The sequence below is a fragment of the Macrotis lagotis genome, chromosome 8 (assembly GCF_037893015.1).
Source record: "Macrotis lagotis isolate mMagLag1 chromosome 8, bilby.v1.9.chrom.fasta, whole genome shotgun sequence".
Classification (NCBI taxonomy): Eukaryota; Metazoa; Chordata; class Mammalia; order Peramelemorphia; family Peramelidae; genus Macrotis; species Macrotis lagotis.
The window spans coordinates 95237712-95259946 of NC_133665.1; positions in this window are offsets into that span (position 1 = coordinate 95237712).

The window sequence follows — 22235 nt, forward strand, 5'->3', positions numbered from 1 at the left end:
TTATAGAATCAAAAAAAATATCAGGACTATAAAGAATGACAAGCATGCTTGGTGCTCTAGGAAGAGGCTTTGTCCTTTTAATTAAAAGGCTCCACCACTTATTACTTGTGTGGCCTTGGGCAAATCACTTCCCCTCTTGGAGTCATAATGTCTTCAACAGTAAAATAATTTAATGGCATTAAATCATCTCTCACAGAAATGACAACAGATTATTTTTTGTTATAAGGGATAGTTCTCTGAGAGGGAATGTTATAATAAAGCAGATTAAGAAAAGGATAAAAGATATTAAAAAAAGATAATAAGCAAACATGAAATATGAATTTAGAGCCATTTTATCTTATCCTACACTTATTTTCATAGGTTTTGATCTATAAGGACATTAGATGTCATTTGTTATAACCTTTCTCTACTACAAATGAGGAGGTTGAAGGACTTTCCTACAGTCACACACTGCTGTGGCATTTTAGTAGAGACATCTTTCCAAGATAACATTGAACCATTAAAAAATTATCTTTGGGTCTGACCATTCAACCAATTCCAAATCCACTTAAGTATCTATTGATCTGCCTCTTCTTTCCTTGTGATCTTTTCCACATGGATGGATACTCAAGACTAGAAGTCAAGTTTCCTTATCAGCAGGCTAATACTCTTCACTCTAGCATATTGCCTCTGAAAATGAACATGCCCTATTTATTTAACTCCCTTAGAAAAATTTCTTAGCATTCTCATAGAAAAAAAATGGGACTTTACAATATCAACTTCTCCAGGAGAGATTCACAAGAATCATTAAAATTGGGTGCCTACTTCTTCTCTGTCTTGGTTAATAAGATGATATGGAATAATGGAAAACATGTTGGAACAAGAGCAAGGAAATATCATTTCCTGTTTATATACTAGCTATATGACCTTGAGCAAGTCACTTAAGGTCTGTATGTGCCACTTTCCCCATCTACAAAACTAGCATATTAATAATTATACTCTTTAAATCATGGGGTGGTTGTGAGAAAAGTCTATATTTATGTGAACCATCATTATTATTGATGGAACAGAATAATGAAGAAGGTGAAGTGTGAGATAATGGATATAAAGTACTATATAAATGTCAGCTATTTTTACTGTTATTCCCTTGTTAGCTGTTTTTTTTCCTAATTCCTCTTTGATGACTATCTATTCATTTAAACTATTCTCACTTAATCTGAAAAGATAGATCACTTCAAACATTCCCTTGCCACTAAAAAAGCAACCTTGAAGGTATAATTACTCTTCTGCTTCCCTTTTCCTCAGTTGACTTTCTATTCTATTTGGAAATGTTCTTTAGTAAGCCTTCCCTGAAACTCTAGTTTCCCCACCTTTGCTATCTTGGGACTGAGAAAAGATAGAACCGCTTTAAGTCATTGACTTTCCTTTCTTTTTCTAGCCCCATAATTCACTTTTCAACCATCCCTATCTCTGAACATCCAAAGCATGTCAATCTGTCTAGTTTTTATAGATATTTTTCAAACTTGATTCTTGTGAAAAATCTCTACATACACTTTCCTAAATATTATACAATATGGAATAAAATAAACAACCATGGCACTTAGATTTTTCCACAGAGGCAAGAGCTTCCCACAGTTCCAGCTGAGCAGTGAGTAGTTTTATCAATGAAATGAATAATGATAAATGACTTTCTGCAAGACCAGAGAACTACACTGTGAGTTAAAGTCTACAATGAATGACTTCATTCCAAAGTTCTGACACAGGACAAGTCTGCCCTAAAGCTTGACCCTGAGCATCTCTGGTCTTTGCAGGCTATCAAACCTGTTCAGCAGGCTCAGGCAAACTGTAATATTTGATATCTGCAGTTTAGTGGTCCACAGAAGGATAGATAGCCTTTCTTAGTTCAGAATCTATCAAAGAGCTATATCTGACTAATATTTACAGTCAGAAAGATATATAAAAGGTTTGTGTCAGTATACCAGGGAGGTGATGTAAGGCAGTAAAATATTTTTTTCTGTCTCATTTTTAGGGAACCACCTATGAGAATTTCTAAAAATATAAAATTCCAGGATTTTGTATTGGTTTTGAATTACTTTATTCAGCAGTCAAATGTATATGGGGAAAGATTTGGGGAGGGGGGATTCTTATGTGGGAAAAAGTTACATATAATTTCCTCCATAGAGAAAAAGTCAAGAAAAGGAAAATCTTTTCTAAGATTACTTATAATTTTCCATTTATCATGAACTATTTTTTTCATATGTTTTCTCTTCTATGTGACTTTGGTTAAGAAACTTTAGTATAGTGAATAGAGGGAAATCTGGAATCAAGAAGAATGAGTTTCAGGTCCTAATTGGCACATACTAAATACATACCTCTAACCCAAAATCACTTAAACTTTCTGTGGCTCCAGAATATTCTAAGATCCTAATTAAGACCAAAACAAGGTGATTCATAATCAAGACATTGTCATAGGGTTCATACACTCAGAAAGCATTAACAGAACTTGAACTCTTTCAGCAGGCAGAAAGGGGTAAACTTAATGTCTAGATAAAGGGCAACTATTGGCTCAGTTGCTGGAGTACTGGACCTGAAGTCAGGAACTCATCTTCCTGAGGTCAAATTTGACCTCAGACAGTTACTAACTGGGTGATCCTGGGCAAGTCTCTTAAGTGCCTCAATTCATCATCTGTTAAATGAGCTAGAAAAGGAAATGGTAAAACATTCTATAATCTTTTCCAAGAAAACTATGCTAATGAAGGCTTGGATACAATGGAAATGTTTGAACAATAACAATATATAGATATGAAAAGTAATTAGTCAAAAGTGAAGGTATCTAATGCCAACTTTTCCTGTCTAATTCTAGTTGCAACACTCAAAGTGAACGCCACCATTAGTCATGATCTACCAAGGATTAGACTTCATATATTTCAGAATCTCTTACAAAAAAAGGAACTTTATGTACTATGATCTGATTTTCCTACATAACTGAATCTGTTGTTTGTTTTTTTTACTCTTGTTTTGGAAAAATAATTACTAATTATAGTTCTGCCCTAAAGTCGATGATCCATAAATCTTCTTTGGTAGAAAGAGTTTCTATGCTACAAGTTCCCTATACCACAAATCATCAGTGCAGACTAAAAAAGCACTTTTAAAATATTTTGATAGTGAAACCAAGATAGTACAGTAGAGGTGGGAACCCACCTCAACTGTCTCACATTCCCCCTCCAAAAAACTAAAAAATAAACTCAAATCAAATTCTGGAATGGCAGAGTTGACAAATGGGCAAAATGAAACAATTTTCCAGATTAAGACAATTTAGAAGACAAGTTTGTCACATTATAGTTATGATAGAGCACTACCACCTGTAGATTTTAGTAACTGCCATAGCAGAATTAACAGCTTTAGGAATTCTCAGTCCACCAAGCAAAGGGAGTTAGAAATAGATTGCAGTGGAGGTTTTGCTGGTACTGTATTCAAGATCCTATTGCATTGCCTACATATAGTTTTGAATCATAGTTCCAGGGCAAAGAGGAGCAATAATGCTTGAAGACACAGGAATGCATAGGTCACAGTTCCAGGATGAAGAAAGAATGTTTGGGTTTATTCACAAGGAAGTAGGGGACATGGTTCCAGTTCCAAGGCAGAAAGAAACTCCAGGTCTTAAGGCAAAGGAGGGCAGAGTATTTAATCACAGTTCCAGGGCCAAGAGAGACACTAACAGTTGCAACTACACAGTAACAAAGTTCCTTCCTGAGTAAAGATGAGAGCACAGGACAGGAGATTGGTAATACTTCTGCTTAGTCCTTGGAAATGTCAAAACTTACAGACTCCAGAACAAGCTCTAAAACAACATGAAAAGACTAAAACTTAGGTCTGCCAGTCTAGGAAAGAGACAATCTATAATATAAAGAAAATAATCAAGAAATAAACTTGAAAAATGAGCAAACAACAGCAACTAAAAAGAACCTGACCATGGTGACAGAAGAGGTCAGAAGAAAATGAAGTCAAAATAGCTATAAGCAAAATCTCCAAGGAAAAATATAAACTGGACATAAGCCCAACTAGAATTCCTGGACTAGCTCAAAAAAGATTTTAAAATTTATATGAGAGAGGTTAGGGAAAAATTCAGAAAAGAAATGAGTATTAGGTCAGAAAATTATAAAAAAGAATCTACAGTTTGGTAAAAAAGACACAAAAATATTGAATTAAATAACACCTTAAAAAACAGAATTGACAAAATGGTAAAAGAGATACAAAAATTCACTGAAGGAACAACTCCTTTAAAAAAGTAGAATTGGGGGCAGCTAGGCGGTGCAGTGGATAGAGCAATCACCCTGGAGTCAGGAGTACCTGGGTTCAAATCCAGACTCATATATTTAATAATTACCTAGCTGTTTGGCCTTGGGCAAGCCACTTAACCCCATTTGCCTTGCCGAAAAAAATCTAAAAATTAGAATTGACCAGATTGGAGTAAGGTGGGCAAGGGGGAAGGGTGCACAAAAGCTCATTGAAGAAAATAATTACTTAAAATTAGAACTGGGCAACTCAAAAACTAAAGACTCCATGAGACATCAATGAACAATAATAAAAGAAAATATGAAACAGTTCATCAGAAAAAAAATGACCTGGAAAATAGCAAAGGAGAGGTCCTTTAAAAATTATTGGGCTAGGGGTGGCTAGGTGGTGCAGTGGAGAGAGCACCAGTCCTGGAGTCAGGAGTATCTCAGTTCAAAACCAGCGTAGACACCTAATAATTACCTAGCTGTTTGGCCTTGGGCAAGCCACTTAACCCCATTGCCTTGCAAAAAAAACCCTAAAAAAACCAATAAAAAAAAGAATTATTGGACTATTTGAAAATTATCAAAAGAGAGCCTGGAAATCTTATTTCAAGAAATTATCAAGACTTCCCCAATACTTTAGAATTATAAGATAAAATAGAAATAAAAAGAATTCATCAATCACCTCCTGAAGGAGATCCCAAGAGTAAAAATTCCCAGGTATATCAAAACTAAAATTCTAGAGATCCCAGCTCAAGGAGAAAATATTGTAAGCAGCCAGAAAGAAACAATGCAAATATTGTGGAACCATAGCCAGGATCACACAAGATTAAGGAACTTCCCCATTAAAGGACTGGAAGACTTGGAATATGATATGCCAAAAAGGATTACAAGGAAGACCAACAAAACTGAGTGTAATTCTTTAGAAGAAAAGATTATTTAATGAAACAGAGGACTTGCAAACATTTTTTGATTTGACTTTCCATTACATGGCTTAAGAGAAGCATAAAAAGGAAGGAGAAATCATAAGGGATTCAATAAGATTAAATAAACTGGTTACTGTCCTGAACGGGAAAATGATGCTTGTAACTCCTAAGAATTTTGTCATTATTAAGGTAGCAAACAGGAGTCATACAGATAGCCTAGATATATTTTAATTATATAGGATGATATCAAAATTATATAATTAAGAGGTGAGAAAGAGGAATGCATTGGGAGAATGGGGAGGGAAAGAGAGAACAGGAAATATCTCAAATGAAAAAAATGTGAAAAGGAAGAGATTTTGCTCCCTTTGGAATAAATACAGTCAGTTGAGTTTAGAAATTTATCTTACCATACAATGAAGTAGGAGAGGAAGGGGATAAGAGAAGTTCATAGGGCCTGATAGAAGAGAGTGCAGATCAAAGGCATCAGTCACTGGTCAAAAGCAAAACAGATTTTTCAGGAAGGACAGAATTAAAGAAGGAGAAATGGGAGAAACAGGATGGGAGATTGAGTATAGATTGAAGTACAATTCTTTATTTTTCTTGGGGGGGGTTATGTTTTCTTTTGTAATAGCTATTTTAGAAATGTTTTGTATGACTTCACATGGATACTCTTTATCAAATTACTTGATTTTTCAAGACAGAGGGACAGAGGGAAGAAGAGAATTTAGACCTCAAAATTTTTAAAAAGAATGCTTAAAAATGTGTGTGTGTGTGTGTGTGTATTCATTTAATGAAATAAAACATCTAATGAAATAAAAATGTTGACAAAAATGATAGAATAAAAATATTTTTGATAAGGCCAAACTAATGATGACAGAATATAGTGCCATGCCCTGCCCTCCAGGGTAGTAAGATTTATGCATTCCTAATTACTATATGTGCAATGAATACATTTTTATTGAAAATCTATAGGAAACTACAGCCTTGAGAGGAAAAGGGCAGCATGACTGAAAGGACTTAGCACAAGGAGGCCTAGATGTTAAGCCAGAGTCCAAATTTACTAGTTTTGTTACCCTGCAGTAAATCATGCCCCTTATCTGAGCCTCAGTGACTCACCCATAATAAGGATAATAATAATACAGGGTTGTGGCAAAAAATGCACTAAAATTATGCTTACTAATAATATTAATGATAGCTAATATTTATATATCACTTTCCGTATGAAAGATGTTTCATAATTATTATATTGTTTGATCTTCACAACAACTTTGGTAGCTAAGTACTGTTATTATCCCCATTTTGCAGATGAGGATGCTGAGGCAGACCAAAACTAAATGAATTGCTGGGAGTCACATAGTAGCTAGTGTCTAAGGCTGGATTTGAACTCACATCTTCTTCACTCCAAGTCCAGAACCTATCCACTGTACCACCTCATGGTTTAAACTTTTTACCACTATAAAAATGTTATCATTACTATTATCTCTTGGATGTGTAGAAAATAAGTGCTTTCCCTTTTCTGAAGAGAAAACCATAGGTATTATAGAGTAGGGTTATTTAAACTCAACATAATTTTTCCAATAAACCAATTATGAAAATCCATTATAATTTTAAATATAATTGGAAATGGGAAAGACATTTGTGAAATTTTAAAACTTAAGTGATTTCTATTATTTCTAATGTTTGATTTTTTTTTCCTTTGTGTGACTGATATCTTCTCAATTTGACTGCAAATTCCTTGGGAGTAGACTGAAATATTTGTTATATTTGTTTGTGGTTCCCTTAGAGTCCAGTAGCATTAATAATAATAGTAGCAATTCGTAAGTAAATAATGATCGACTGGCTGACTGATAAATGTGTTATTTTGTAAAACTTTTCATTGAATCCATGACCCTGATCCATTTGAATTCTTTTTCTATGCTAAAATAAAACTACACCTGAATCAAATTCATTTGGGAACAAGTAATTATAGGTTTGTCCCACCTCGATGTTTGTTATACCAGGAGGGAATGGCCCATTTCTTAGAGAGGTTTTATGCCTCTGGAAAACCAGTCAGTGAAACAGAGATATCAGTTACCATAGTGAGGATGCACAATTATCCAAGGAGGAAGTATGCCCTCAACAGTGCCACTTAAAAGCGAAGCCCTATTAACCCTATCCTAGTTAAGATTCTGCCTCCAGTAATATAAATCATATCCCCTACACTGCTTCTCTTCTTGCCCTCCTATAAAACTTCCTTAGGGGTTTCACCCTAAAACTAGGAGCCTTCCCCTAATGTCTCTTCCAACTGTTAGGCTACCAAATCCCTCAGCCTATCTTTCATTTATTTCTTGTTCTAGATACATGACCTACTTTTCTGATGCTATAGCTACATGATTCTATGATCCTTGATTGATGAAACGAAATGGAAATGCACTTAGTCCAATACAGAGTATCATTTGAGAAATGTGAGTAAAGGTATAATATAGGAATCAGGTCTTAAAGCTAAAGAGATATAGACCTACATGTCTCCTGATGAATGATGTGTCCACCATACCATACCATGAACCATTGTAGCTCTGAAGAATAACTGGGAGTATATATATATATATATATATATATATATATATATATATATATATACATATATATATGTATATATATATATATAAACATGTGGTATGTATGTGTGTATGTATATATATATATATATATGTATATATATATATATGCATGTATCTACCATCTTTATTTGATCCTCATAACAGATCTGCAAGAGGATACAGATAGGGACTGAACCTGTGATTTCAACTTTATCAAGAAATTCCTTCTTTAGATGCAAGTAGGCACTTTTCTACACCTAAAAATGTGGATTACCTAGAACATTTTAGAGACAGCTTGGAGGCACAGGACATTAAGCACTAAGTATAGCGTCAATAGGTCCTAAGTTAAAATCCATCCTCCAAAAGGTCTAGCTATGACTGAGCACATCACTTAACTTCTGCCTTCTTCAGATGGAGTTTTCTCATATGCCAAATAAGGATAATAATAGCAACTACATTCCAGGATTCTTTAGGATAAAATGAGAATACATTTATAAAGTTCTTTGCCAATTTGAAAGAGCTATATAAATGCTAGTTGTTAGAACTCTGAAAAGTTTATTGACTTGTAAGGGTCACACAATCTAAATGCATCACAATAGAATTTGAACCCAGGTCTTTATGGCTCCAAAGTCAGCACTTTATTATGCTGCACTGCCTATTATTTTACAAAAGAAGAAACTGAGATAGAAAGACTAAGTGACTTGAGTAGAATCATAGTTCATAATATCTAAGGAACAAGTAGATCTTCCCTGCTCCTTATTCCTTACATCTATTCTACTGCACTTAGTGATAATTCCATTCTCAGAGTTTTCATTGATGAAGACTATATTGTTCCCAGCCCATGACCATATTTCCCAAGGGTCACATGAACCTGACAGCTTGACATATCTTCCAGTCAAAATATCTCATTCAACAAAAATACTGTTTCCCTCTAAACTCCAACTACCTCCAGGTCAGATAATGAAGCCTCTGAATAATAAGTCTGCAGTCTATGGAGCATGACATGAGCTTGGTTGTCTCTCTAGGGTCCACCAAGGAAAGTTTCGAGATAATTTTTTGAAATGGAAAAGTTAGCATCTTATTGAGCTCCAGCTATGCAATGGCTATTACTTGAAACAAAGGAATTAGACACGGCAAATCTAGCTCAATGATTAGGACTTTGGCAGCATACCAGAGTTCATTTTAAACTCTAAGGCAATGGCAGCAAGTGTTAGGGGAATATTGCAGTGGCATAAATATTAGCAGCTATTGTCTTTTTTTAAAAAAAGAAAAAGAGACTTATATTATACATTAGTTCTTACCCTCCTCCCCTTTTTTTATCTCACACTAAGTGAAAGACTATTTTGATACAACCTGATTTACAGTATAATGGAATGGAGATTATTTTTTAGAATCAGAATATCTGAATTCAAATTCTGGTACTACTCTTCTTTGTGTCAAAAATGGACAAGTCATTAAACTGCTCCAAGTCCCAGTTTCATCATCTGTAAAATAAATATTTTTTCTTCTCAGATCTAAAATTCTGTAAGGCTTTATGATCACGGAATCTCCTCCCTGAGCCCTGCTTCTCCTAATTGATGATTATCTCCAAGAACCACCATTTTAGAGAACTATGCTTCATCTCACCCATACCCAGACTCTTTCTGGACTTCTCCATCCCCTTTGATGAATGAATTGTACCCAAAGAAACCTTTACAATCCCCCCTTCCACTTTCTACTCCCTTTAAGGTATTGTTTTCCCCTGTTAGAATGTAAGCTTCTTGTCTTATTTGTATTTATATCCCCAGAACTCAGAACATAGTTAGGACTAATTAAATTCTCTACCTTTCCATTCATCCATCTATCTATTTATTTAATCTATCTTTATAGTGAAGTCTACTGAAAACTCCTCCCTCAAGGAAGTTTTCTTCTATAAGAGAATAGCTCTTTCCCACTCTCTTCCCTATCAGAGACCTCACAAGAAGCAATCTAGGGTAGTGTGAGTGGCTATTGCAATTAAGAAGAGAATGAGAGATAAAAAAAATAAGGTGGAAAAAGAGAGAAAAATAAACATCCCTCTGAACCCCAAGATTAAACTGTGAAATGTTGAAGTAAGCAAAAGGCATATACTGTCTGTTTTAAAGGAGAGAAATACATGCCTATAGAATAACTATGAGCCAAGAAAAACCCACTATTTGAGTGATCCCAACACTTTGCTCAAAGGGTGAGGCTCTGGAACTTGCAGTAGGACAGAAGCAATTGACACTTGGGGAAATGTCATTGAAAGAATTATGACACCATCAATCAAAGCTCCAGTGTAATTTCTCTGTGATTCAGCTAGTTCTTCAAAAAACAGCACCATCTTTCTGAGGAGATTCCAGTAACAGGTAGAAATAAAGCAAAGCAGTAAATATAATAGAAAAAGGCACATGAAACTTGAATGGTGTCTACGAATAGAAGACAACAATTGTAGTGAGAAGGACTCACAGTCCCAGCCAAGATAGGAGGATTACAAGAGTGGAATGTCAACAGGAGGGAGATGGATGGATGAATGGATTATGGATGGATGAATAGGTAGATAGATAGAAAGATAGATAGATAGATAGATAGATAGATAGATAGATAGATAGATAGATAGATATAGATAGATAGATGAATAAACAGATGTGTATTAATCATTTGCTATGTGGCAGATAATATGCCAAGTACTGGAATAACAAACACAAGCAAAAAGAAAATACCTGCCCTCAAGAGCTTTACCTTGTAATGAAGGCATACAGTATACACACACACACACACACACACACACACACACACACACACACACACACACACACACACACACACACACACACACACACACACACAAATACACACACACAAGACTGAGAGCTGAAAACTGAGAATAGAGTTGGGTATTCCTCAGACAGTGGGGGAGGAAAATAAAAAAAAAAGTTGAAAGAGGCAGAGGTTGAGCCAGGTTAAATGCCAGAATGACTGATATATCTACACCTTCAAATGGAGATTCCAAGGAGGAATTTCTCAATCAATGAAGGAAACCATAGAGGTGCCTTGAGTTATGGTTTTGTTTTCATTTTTCTTTTTCCCCTTTCTAAGTGGCGATTGTTTCCAGGAAGAGGGAATAGCGTCCTTTGAATTGTTGTGGAATCTAATGGAAGCTCTTCCCCTTTTCTAGGACCTCATTCAAAGCTGAAACTCTAAGTCAGGGACTACACAGGTTCCCAAAGGAAATCATGGGTCATTATAAGAGGAAAGTTCACTTATTTATTTATCCTCATGGACTTAAACACAAAGCATATCTATATCCTTTACTAAGTAAACAAAATAATTCCAAGGTTTGAAAGTTTGTGACCCTTATAGGGGAAAGTTTATAGCCACTTAGGGGAATACTTAAAAAATAAAGTAAGTTGGAAAAGCAGTATTAAATTCTAACCCCTACATGAATAGGAGATTAAAGAATAGATAAATGAGAGGTCCCCAAAGTGTACCCAATCTCATCTTGTCAAGGAGTATCTGATATAAGGGTTAAATATTTAAGAACATGAAGAGCTTTGAAAGGGTGAATAATTTCCAAGTTGTCCACCAATACATTTATAATTCCCCAAATGGCTCTTAACTGTTTAAAACTAGAACACTGATTGAATTCTGATAGTTTCAGAGTCCCTAATGGTTAATGTCTGGACAGACTGACCAACCTAGCATGTTAAATTGGAAACAGGATAGCTATTTTGGAGCAGTGATGTTAGGAGAGACTAAATTAAGCATCTAAGATTTTCAAACAGTACTAGTCTTTGTAAATACCATTGTAAATAGGAATGAATGACAGTGTATTTGCATGAATGCACCATTGACTTACATATTTATAATTCATATTTGTATAACTCAGTCTCGTCAACCATGTCCCTGCATTTGCATTATACCACCATCAGGAACCCATCATATAAGGTGATGGTAAATATCAGGAAATCTGAAATAAAGTTTGACAAAGTAAACCAAAATTCTTCTTTTAGGTATCCAACTTTCATAATTTTGCAAATAAGTTCATGGAATCAAGATCATAGGATTTATTGCCAAAAATGACTTTAGAGACTATTTATTTAGTCCAATAGTACTTAACTTCATGTGTAGTCATGAACCCTTTTGGAACATTGAAGAAGTAAAGCAAACTGTGGTTTGATGTTTATTATTTGGTATTGAAGGGAATGCTAAATGTCAGTTAGAGGTTAGTGAAAATAAAGGTATATATTTTTCCCATTTTAGTACATGAACTCCCCAAAATTTTTTCATAGTGTATTTGTATGGACATTAGGTTAAGAATCGCTGAGCTAGCCAAACCCTCACATTTTTACAGAAATAGCTGTCTAATAAGGGGATCACCAAAATAATTAAATGGAAAGTGGAAAATAACTATTTCAATTCAACAGGCGCATATCAAAGGCTTACCATAAATTCATGGAATCTTTGGGCACTAGAGATATAATGACAAAAATGGCAAATGGTTCCTGTCCCTAAAGAGTTTACATTCTACATGTAATAATTGAATATGTAAAAAAGTTAAGTAAATAGGAGATAATTTGAGAAGGGAGAGGGTATTAATGATTGAGAAGGACAAGAAAGGCTTGCTCAAAGAGCTGAACCCTGAAGAAAGCCATTGAACCTACTAGAGTAGGGTAAGGACATTGTGCTTTATAGGCACTGGGAAGGGAGAAGAAGGTAAGAGATGCAATTTTGGCAACAGCATAGAAGTAGCAAATGGAATGTTGTGTTAGAAAAAGCAAACAGGGTAGTTAAATTGTTGGGTAAAAGGCAAAGGGAAAGCAATGTGAGATAAGAAAAGAAGAATGAGGGTTCATACCCAAAATTTTGAATCCCCAAACCAGGTAATTTTTTTTCCACTTAGGTGATATTCCTTCTACAGTCTATCATAAATACAAGAATAAGCACCAATATACCACCAAAAGTAGTACAATGGGTAAAATATTGAATCTGGATACAGGAAAACCTGAGTTAGAATTCATCCTCAAATATTTATTGTGTAATCCTACACAAGTGACTTAACTTCTATTTGGCTCACTTCTCTCATGTGTAATATACATCTATACATTATATATATATATATATATATATATATATATATATGTATATACATTTATATATATTTATATACATATATATATATATATAGGGCACCTATCAAGGTTGTTGTGAGGATAAAATAGAATATGAAGTGCTATATAAATCATAAAATACTTGCTGCTATTACATCAATCCTTTACATATTCCTGAGTATGAGGGGAAAGAAATAACCAATGGCAGTATTCCTTTACCTTAAAACATTGATTCAGAAGACCTAACTATCTATGTTTGGAAAATCCTAAATTTCAGTCTGATTTCTTTTAGGTCTAAATCAAATTTCTACCAGTATTGAAAATATAGGCCCATGCTAATGTTCATGGCTTGTTTAATAAATGAGTAGAAATATCTTCCTTCTGCCTCTCAAGTAGGACCTACTTCATACCTCTCTGATACATTTTAGTCACTTAGAGAAAAGCAGTACATAAGTACAATCCTTATCTATTCTTAACACTCCTGTTCACTGACTATGATTTGTAGATTATGATGCTTTCCTTTCTACCTTCAGCAATAATATAAAGGAGCAATTGCTTCAAAATTAAGCTGCACATGGACAAAAGCACAGAACAGCTCATGAGACTGTGGATAATCAAACACGTTCCCTAGACTTCTCAGGCTCAGTGATTATCAACTACACCCTCTCGATTTATATAATAATTATTGTTATTATTATGAAGGTGGTGATAATACTAGCTTACATTTATATAAAATTTTAAGGTTTTTAAGTAATTCATTTCCTTTAATTCTTATATCAACCTTTTGAGGTACTATCATTTTACAGATTTTTACTATTTTATGAGATGCGATGAGAAAATGGATACTGTGAATAAATAAGGGGCTTGAACATGGTGTCACAACTAGTAAATTCTGAGGCAGCATAGGAAGTCAGGTCTTCCTCATTCTAGAGTCAGCACATTATACACAGGATCCTACTCCCAAAACTGAAAATTCCTCAAGAGAAATCCTATAGGTCATAATGGAGAATCAGTCTTCAAAAAGGAGGAAATGAAGAAGCAAAAGTCAGTGAGCAAGTGCAAAAAGAGAGTTATTATTACCAGAAGCTGAAAGAAAAAGATATCAATTATCTGGCCCTAAAATTTCTCTTTTAAAAATAATACCACATAGTACCCCATAAAATTGTCTGCTGTGGGATAACAACTGACAGCAACATAAATCATCCTCAATATTCTTCCTTCTCAATGTAGGATATGCCTGAATGCAATCAGCCTGACAGAGACAGAAAAGAAATAATATGTTGCATGCCTGAAACATTTCATAGTTACAAAATATTTTCTAATATTATCTCATCAGATAATCAAAATAACCCCACATGATGCATGTAAAAAGCCCTGACCTTGGAATTATAAGACCTTCATTCTGCTCTCAACTCTTCTACTCACTTCACCTGTATGTGCATATGCAAGTCATTTAACCACTCTAGGACTCAGTTTCTTCAGGTGCAAAGTGAGACAGTCCAAATGAACTCAAAGGTCACTTCTAGTTCTAGGTCTGATCAAATGAAATAGGTCATGCTGGTAATTCTCTCCACTGCAAGAGTCTATTGAGACCTAGAAAGGTTATCACTTGCCCAGTATAACATTATTGGTTAAATGCCTATTTCTGAGTGGTCTTTCTAACTCAAAAAATATGGACTCGGCAAATCAAGAAATTGATTTGAGATTAAATTAGAATTTCAATTCAGTGGAAAATGTGGTGTTCTGAAAAAAGCCTATTAATGATTTCTGTAGTAGGCTATTATTTGTATGTTATTAAGTTAAGAATTTTCCATTCCTCTCTTCCTTCTCATTATTCATACCTGCAAAGTGTTCTTATAGTTCAAAATTACTATGCTACCAAAAGGGAGTACCCATTCAATTGAATAGATTTTAGCATGAGAACATGGTTGCTAATATTCTCTTAAGGCAATGCTAACCTATGAAGATGCAATTATAGGGACCTGAAGTCTTTGGAATTTCAAAGCTAAATATAGTGAGCTTGTTTGAGAGATGCAAGAAATTTTCATGGAACATGAAACAGAGATATTTTGGGCTCTTTAAAGGTCATGCGACTATCCTGCTGTCTTCAGACTGGATTGTCCCTAACCCATCCTGGAGAGAAGAGAATGTAGGCTATCTGAAAAATTCTTCAATAGCAGGAAACTTCAGAACCACTCTCCTAATAACAATAGCTGACATTTATATTGTGTTTTAAAGTTTAGAAAGTATTTGAGATTCTCATAGAAAATTAAGAGTCAGCCTTGGTTTCAAAACTAGCCTCTGGCACATATTTTCTGTGTGACCCTTTGTAATTCACTTAACTACTCAGAAGCCTGGGCAATTCTCTAAGATTTTAAACTATGGAAAAGTTGATGACCTACTCTGCTAGAGGTTGTTTTCATACTGTCAAAATCAAAATACAGAAATCACAAGTCAGATTTTCATAATCTTTCAGAGATCATTGATAGTAATTTACAATCATTTGCCATTTCTGCTATCCTAAGATATAGGCCAGCTGGTTCTAAAAACTTGAATTTATCAAGAGAAGTTGGATGACAGGATCATGGATGTACAGCTTGAAGGGACATTGGAGGTCATTGAATCCAATGCCCTCATTTTATAGATGAGGTCAACAAAAGCCATGGAAAGTCAATTGACTTACCCAGGATCACACACTACTCAGTGTCTGCACTGTAATGGAACCCAGGTCTTTTTGAACACAAGGATAGTGTCCTCTTTGCTACTTCCACTGTCTCGAGGTATTTTCTTACCTAGGTTAGCAAACATTATTCTCTATATTTATGCTACTCTTTCAATTCATTCTATGATATTCAATGAGATCAGTCTACATGGCTGAAAAAAATAGAAGCAAAATAAAAGTTCAGCATCTCTGCCTTCCCTCCATCTTCAGTTACTTTTCATTGCAGCATCCACCCCAGGCAGAGATTCACTTCCTTCATGTATTCCCCTTACTTCCCCAATATTTTTATTGTAGTCCTTGGTTTTGCCTACTGGTGTCAATTAATTCTGAAGGTACTTCAGATAGCCTAACATACTTCTTTTTAAAAATTTATTTTATTTTCAATTTATGGCATAAAACAAGCATTTCTATAACATAGTAAAATAAAAATTGACTGTACATGAAACTGCAAATCTAATATCTACAACTTGCTATTCCTCTTAAATATATAATAGTCATCAAGTAAATTTATTTTTTTCTTTCTCCTTCCCTCCCTTGCAAGTCTATAGATGGATACCATTAGTTACAAATAGGTGTGTGTGTGTGTGTGTGTTTGTGCCAATAAGCATGTATGTGTATATATGTGGTAATGTGTGTATGTACATATGTATGTATATATACATATTATTCTATACATCTGTTCATTTCTTTTTGGGTGGATAGCATCTATATTTATGTGTTCCTTATTTTTAATTTGTGTATTTGTAATGGTCAAAATAGTTATTCTTAAAATAATATTTTGTTACTGTATATAGTGTTCTCGTAGGTCTGCTTATTTCACTCTTCATGAATTTGTGCAAGTCTTTTCATGTTTTTCTAAGATCAATGAGCTCATCATTTTTTATAGCAAAGTAGTATTCCTTCACAATCGGATACTACAACTTGCTCAGTTATTTTCCAATTAATGGGCATTCCTGCAATTTACATTTTGGTCACCATAAAGAGAATTACTGTAAACATTTTAGAACATATATAGGCTCTTTTCCTTTTTCCCTAATAATCTTTGGGAATAGAACTGACTTTCTTATTACAAATATTAAGGCTTCAATAAAGCTTTTCCTTGATCTACAATGGCAAAAAGAACTCTCTCTGTTGCCTACAATTTTCCTAGAACATTTTGAATCGATTCCCTTTGCTCTCATCACAACTTTTTTCTATATTGTCCTTATCTGATTAAAAGTAGACTATCACAGTAGAACATAAGCTCCTTGAGGGCAGATACTTGTACTAACTAACAAAAATAACCACTATACTCCTTCCCACTCCACCAAAGTCCTTTTCAACTTGAGAGCCATGCATAGTATCAGAGTAAATTCAATCCCAATGGATCCTTTCACACTAATGAGAGGAATCTGACTTTCTTTTTTATACTTTTCAGTTCATTATTCCCTACCCCAGAGTCACAGGAAAGAGGAAAGAGAAGAGGGAATAAATATTTATGAAGTGCCTACTATGTATCAGGTATTACATTAAGTGCTTTTAAATGTTTTATCTCATTTGATCTTCACAACAACCTTGTGAAGCAAGTGTTATTATCCTCTTTTACACTTGAGGAAACTGAGGCAAATAGAGATTAAATGACTTGCCCAGAATCACATATCAAGCAAATCTCTGAGATTGGATTTGAGCTCAGTCCTTCATGATTCCAGACCAGTACTCTATTGCCTGTACCACCTGTACCACCAGCCAGGATTAAAACTCTATTAGGTATAGAAAGGTATTCAGAGTACAATTTGACCCAAGTCAAATTGTACTTGTTTGGATTGCCAAGATATTTATTTCTGACAAAAGAAATATGAATCATAACAAGTAAAACTATGAAAACATTATCAATAAAAAAGCAAAAACAGAATTCAATCATTTAACTTATATTCCTGTAACTCTCCCAGGAAGCTGAGGTTTAAACTTTATCAGGCCAATAAGTAGTTTACGAAATTGCTGACTAGGCAATGTTGCATTTCATTCGGTTCAACATGATTCCCTCCAAGTCCTTAATCTTCAGGTCTGTCAGTCCAAGATTTATACTCTTTTGTTTGTTGTTAATCATATTCTCTAACGTAGAAATTTCCCCTTTGCCCAAGAAACTAGGACCTTCAGATTTTTCAAGTTAATAATGTCACCTGCAAGTGTGTATATATGTGTATGTGCTTGAATGTACGTGTAAATATATACATAGGTTATATATAGTGTGTATGTCTATGTGTTGTTTTTGTATTATATATAACATATATGTGCTCTCTTGCTTCACATATAACATATATACATAACATATAAATATACACATATATAAAATTATATGCTTGCTCTATGAACTAACATACATATCTTTCTTGAGAATAATGTTCAATCATCTATAATGTACTCAAAAAGAAACATCAAAACAGAAAAGAAGTTAGAACTCTGGCATCCAGTCTCAGGATCACCAAAGCAAGAAATATATTTTTATCTGTTGGATAGAGTAATAAAAATCTATGACTTGCATTTTTTCCTGTCCCTCATAGGAAGTCTCATTGTTACATGTTGCCACCTGGAAGGAAGCAGGAAGAGAGAACCAGAGTCATTAAGTCCCTTTTTGGTAGTCATTGATTTTTTTTCCAGTCAATGACCAACCAAAGGATAGATTTATCAACCCAAACACTCAAATAATAAGTCATATATATATGGAGGCCTGGAGAAGCAAATTGCCTAAATTGCCTCATCTGTGGTCAAAAAAAGTATTCGAAGGATAGAAGAGCCAGGATTAAAACTCAGATATCCTATTTCTCAAGTCCAGTATTATCCCTCTAGTGTCCTTTCACACATATATCAATACCTCAAGGATCCATGATTTTGCTAATGTGAGTACTCTCTCCAATCTTTCAAAGTTAAATCCCTCTCTCATTTATAGACCACCTTCAAGAGGTTTTTTTTTAATCAAAAGTCTGTTTTTCTATATCCTTTTTCTAATCCTTTCTACAATCAGCTAGTCTGCAACTGTGTGTCAGATATACAATGCATCAATAGGCATATGCTCAAAACCTTTCCAATTGAGCAAGACTTTTCTTTCTTTATGCACATCTACATAGCCTTCAAAACGTCATCAAAAAGAGCCAGAGTTGGTGGTCACTACATATACTAGATACATAAAAATATGGTCTTTCTAAAACTCGAAGTACAGAGGAGTTGCTGATTGGTTTAAAAGAGAGTTTCCTGTAACAATGAACTCACAAGTCCAGACATTTATCTACAGATGTTATCATCCTTATTTTATAAATTAGGAAACTGGGGTTCAGAAGGGTTGCTGTCACTGTTACAGTTACTGTTAGATGGAGGCTTTGAGGTTGATTTCCTTCTAACCCAAAATCTAGCATGGGTTCTATACTGCCCTGACTAATCATTTGTTTGATAACTAACGTTCATAACACCTCACATTCCCTAAAATTGCCATTTTCTTCCCTTAATAAGGGATCTCAGGTATATGGGGGAAGTTCAGGGTAGAGAATAAACATAAAGTCTATGAAAGACTTCAGTACTCAGAGGATTATTTTGAATTCCAATTCTGTCACAGAATACCCATGTAAACATGTGTAAGAAGCACACTGAATCTCAGTTTCCTCATCTATAAGATAAAAGAGAAAAAATAATTGAACTCTGAGATTCCTTCCAACTCTAAAAATTATGCTCCTATACATTCTGGGCTAGAGTCCCAAAGGTAGTGATCCAGGTGAACTGAGACTCTGAAGCCAGGTCAGCAAGTCATCAAAGTTGACTTACAGATTTACAAATCAAAGTTGTCCCAGATGGAGAAATATCTCCAAGGCAATGAAACAGCAGGCTCCTTGCCACCCCTCACCAGCCTTGTTGTCAGTTCTTTTGTGATGCAGTAAATCAATTTGATGTTTTGGTTACCCAAGAGAAACTGACAAAATATTCATTTTTTTCTTTCACCTCTAACTCCTTTGACATTTTCTATTTATTGAACTTATAATAATGTGCCCACTGCAGTAGCTTCTGAGTTCATGTACAGAATTAAAATAACCTGAAAGATACATAGCTCATATTCACATTCCCTTCCTACTCAATAAGAGCTTTTACTGACCTACCTAAGAAGAGTTCACTTGTAAAAGTCATTAAAGGTTGGTGACACTGCATAAACAGGGAAGGGAGAGATTGAATAAGGTAGGATAAGAAAAGAAAAAGGAGAGAGTTGCTTTTTACTTCTGTCTTTGCTTCAAAGAGAACATTGCTTCTTTTCCTTGCACTTCAGTTTTTCTGATTGTAGGTGAGAATGATACAGTGTCCTTTGTTCCTCTGTACAATAATGAATGTGGACAGATGACCCATAATGGTCCCCTTCCGGCAAGAGCATTCTATGAATGTATGCAGTCACTTCATCTCATTGCAATATTCTTAGAATTAATTGCCAAATGACTATGAGTCTCTGGGCTGTTCACAAAAAATGCATCCTGGAAAGATATTACTATTGTTATCACTAATGTTATCCTCAGTTTAAAGACATTCAATGCTTTTTCTTTGGATAGTAAAAATGGCTGTCTATGCTAATTATAATTCAGAGTACAACTAAGAGGGAAATATTACATTTTGGACTTTTCAGAAATCTTCATATATACGTTCTCATTATCACACATGTAGCAGCTTCATTTAAAAATCCATCTTCAGGTTTTTCAGGCTGGCACAAATCTTCTTGGCAAACATTTAACCATCTCTATTTGGTACTTATATATGTACCTACTGATGTATTCATGAGACCAAAAGTTTATTTTTTTTTTAGTTAAAAGGGAATGTCTTCACCCAGATCACTTTGGTCTATTTCTTTCAAATTTTTGGAGCTCAAATAAAAAAATCCATGTTACTGTATCCATGAACATAAATACTCATAATCAGTGGACATACTTACAGTGTGTATGAATATATCTTCTGTATCACAAATTCCAACGAAATCTAAGCAAAACTATTCAAAAGCAGGAAGCAAACAAATTGAACACTCTAAATTTCTCTTTTCTACTTACTTATTTTTTTTCCCTCAAATGGACACCACACCCTCAAGTCCTGAAAGAAGAAGTAGATATGGTTTTAGAGTGACTGTTATTAATATTTGAACAAGAGAGCCAACTCTCAAGGTTGGAAATGGGTAAATATCCTGATTTATCAGAAAAAAACAAAAAAGGGAAACTATAGGACAATGAGCTTAAATTTGATTACTAGAAAAATTCTAGAATGAACAAATAAAGAAAGGATTAAGGAGGGCAGCTAGGTGGTACAGTGGATAGAGCACTGGCCCTGGAGTCAGGAGGACCTGAGTTCAAATCCAGTCTCAGACACTTAATAATTGCCTGTGTGACCTTGGGCAACTCAACCCCATTGCCTAAATTTAAAAAAAGAAATGATTAAGGAATATCTAAAAGGGAAACTTTGATAAAAAAAAGGCCTCAGCATGACTTCATCAAAAATAGTTCATGAAAGAGTAAGTTTATTTCCTTTGGGGATGGTACTATACTAGTAGAAAAGGGGGAATTCAATAGTATAGTTTTCTTAGTAATTTCTAATATGCTAACATGTAGCATATCAGAAAAATCATCTCATGCTAGTTATTCTTATGGAAAAGATGTAGAGAGAAGAAATAAATGATAATACAGGAATATGTATTCAAAATAGTGTTATCTTGGCAGAAGTTCTCTAGGGTTTCTTTATGTGTCTCTATAGTGTATGCTTTCTTTTTTCAGTATTTTTTATCAATTCTTGGATAAAGGCATAGATAGATGGCATGTACTTTAAAATCTTGAAATGATACAAACTTGGAAGGAATAACCAGCCAGGATCCCACAGGCTCTTACCAAGCTAGACTAGGAATTCTTAATCTATTTTGTGTCATGGACTCCTTTGGTAGTCTAATGAAACTCTTCCCCTACTCAGAATAATATTTTAAATGCATAAAATCCATAAGATTATAGAAGAAACTAATCATATTAAGATACAGTTCCCAAAATATAATTTTTTTTTTAAAAATGAACTCACAGATCCCTGACATTTATCCCTGGACCTATTGGGTCTAGGAATACAGGTTAATAATGTCATTGAGCTGCTTCTCTTAGGACAAAATTCAGTAGGTACAAATGTAAAATTTTACAGTTAAATTTGTGACTTCTCAAATACAGGATGGCAGAAGTAAAGCTAGACAACAGTTTGTCTGGAAAATGCATACGTGTTTTAGTGGATTGCAAGCTGTTTTTGTTGCTATTGTTTGTCCTTCATTCTCAAAGACATCAGGAGGGTGAGCTAGTAAGAGTCAAGTGTTGGAGGTCAAATTTGAACTTAGGTCCTCCGGACTCCAGGGCCAGTGCTCTATCTACTGCACCATCTGTCTAGCTCCCCTCAAGTTGGGACTTAGCGAAAGGCTAGTAGAAGTTCAATAATCAGAACAGAGCAGAGAGAACACCTGGAGCCAAGAATCAAGGGGCTTGTTTGTAGAACAGTCTTCTTCTTACTCCCGATTGCAAGTTGAGTAAGAAATAGCAGTATTATGTGGCAACCAAAAAAAGGCTTGAACTGTAATCTTGAGCTGCCTATATTTCAGGAATAAAGATATGACAGTGCCTCTCTACCCT